Source organism: Petaurus breviceps, unplaced genomic scaffold, assembly GCF_028583685.1.
Source record: "Petaurus breviceps papuanus isolate PSGF00001 unplaced genomic scaffold, PetGlider_PUasm1.0 90734, whole genome shotgun sequence".
In the NCBI taxonomy this organism is placed as follows: Eukaryota; Metazoa; Chordata; class Mammalia; order Diprotodontia; family Petauridae; genus Petaurus; species Petaurus breviceps.
In genome coordinates, this window is record NW_027187327.1 from 6,374,042 (window position 1) to 6,376,043 (window position 2,002).

The window sequence follows — 2,002 nt, forward strand, 5'->3', positions numbered from 1 at the left end:
TATGATCTGCAAGCCAGGAGCTCCTGAGGCAGCCAGGCTGCAGCTGCTGGAGCTGCCATGCCTCAGTCATTTCTCACCCTGGGGGCAGGGGTCAGACCATGCTCTTCAGTCCCCCCCCCCATTCTAACAGAGTTCCACACTGACCTTTTACTTTGTCTTTGGTGTTTATGGGCTGAGAAGTTTAGAACCTGCCACAGCTAATGATTATTCACTCTCCTGAAGTTTTCTCCAGCAGCTGCTGTTTGGGGCCACCCTGGGGCTAGAACTGCTGGACTCATTCCGGACTGTGCTTGACTCCTAGCTTGATGTGATAGACCCTTCCTGTCAACCTACCAGACTTCCTTCAGTGGGAGATTTGTTTCTTTATGTCACTTTGAGGGTTCTGTAGCTCTAAAGTTTCTTTTTTTTTTTTGAGATAAACGAGAACTTTTATTTCTTTGTTTCACAAATAAACTGGCTGAAATAGTTGTTTTCTGTAGGCTAATCAAAGAGACCAAAGCCCATATCTTCATCAGACTCCTCCGATTCTTCCTTGGCTTCCACTTTGGCCGGAGCGGCAGCAGCAGGCGCGGCAGCAGCTGGAGCAGAGGCCGCAGGGGCAGCCACTGCAAATGCTGATGGGTCAACCAAGAAGGCCTTCACCTTTTCAGCAAGTGGGAAGGTGTACTCAGTCTCCACAGCTACAGCCAAGACCCGCTTGTACCCATTGATGATCGAGTGGTGTACGGATGCAACAGTTGGGTAGCCAATCTGCTGACAGACGCGGGCAACATTACGGACACCCTCTAAGAACCGAAGATGCAAAGTCTCCTCCATGATGTCCAGCACTTCAGGGTTGTAGATGCTGCCATTGTCAAACACCTGCTGAATGATCAGTCCAAAGGAGAATGGGGAGATGTTCAGCATGTTCAACAAGGTCGCCTCACTGGCACCCACTTTGTCTCTGGTCTTAATCAGCTGCACATCACTCAAGATTTCAATGGTACCCCTGGAAATCTTGGTGGTGATACCCAGAGCCTGGAAGAAGGAAGTCTTCTCAGGACCCAGACCAGTATTCTGTGCTGGCACAGTGACATCACATGGGGCAATGGCACTGGCACGGGCAGCAGCTGGCACCTCATTGGCTAGAAGCATATCCCTAATCTCAGTCAGATCTTCCTTGGTGAACACAAAGCCCACATTCCCCCGAATGTGAGGCAGCAGTTTCTCCAGGGCAGGGTTATTCTCCAGGTGCCCACGAATGGCTTTGCGCATCATGGTGTTTTTTCCCATCAGTACCACAGCCTTCCCACGGAGAGACATCCGGATCTGCTGCATCTGCTTGGAGCCCACATTGTCTGCTCCCACAATGAAGCATTTTGGATAATCATCCAAAAGTTGGATGATCTTGAGGAAGTAATTGGACTTCCAGGTAGCCCTGTCTTCCCTGGGCATCGCGGCGGTGCTTCAGGGATTGCCATGTGGGGTTTAAAGACGATGTCACTAGCACGAGGACGCCTGGGGAGAGCCTAAAGTTTCTTTAGAGAAATTTTTTTACCCTGTATTGGAAGTGATTGGAGCGGGAGCCCATGCAAAGTTTGTGCTTCTACTCTGCCATCTTGGCTCCACCCCCCACTTGTTAAATTTTCAACATGAGCATTTGCACTTCAGAAGTAAACTAACACTATAAATCAAGACTCTTGATTTATTGTTTTGTGATTTGTCTAGACAAGAATGTGATAAAGAAGATGTTAATGATATAGATCTCCTTTTGGAGGTCTAGTTGTTAAACATTTACCAGAACAATTTTGCTTAAAGATCAGAAATGACAGCAACCAGTCATGAACCTAACCCCACTGTTACAGAAGCTTTGAACTTCTCCATTTCTAACTTGGACCACATCATCCTTTCTTAAACTACCTGGTATCTCCCCACTCTGAGATGCTCACTATATTGATATTGGATTTAGTGCAGATATACAGTCAGATCTAGTCCTATAACAAATTTAAATTCTTGAGCTCAA

At 47.4% G+C, this 2,002-nt stretch overlaps 1 pseudogene; it reads right to left on the reverse strand.

Annotated features, from left to right (window-relative positions):
• Positions 1-396: 396 nt before the first annotated feature.
• Positions 397-1,510, reverse strand: LOC138145358 (large ribosomal subunit protein uL10 pseudogene; annotated as a pseudogene).
• Between the last annotated feature and the right edge of the window lie 492 nt (positions 1,511-2,002).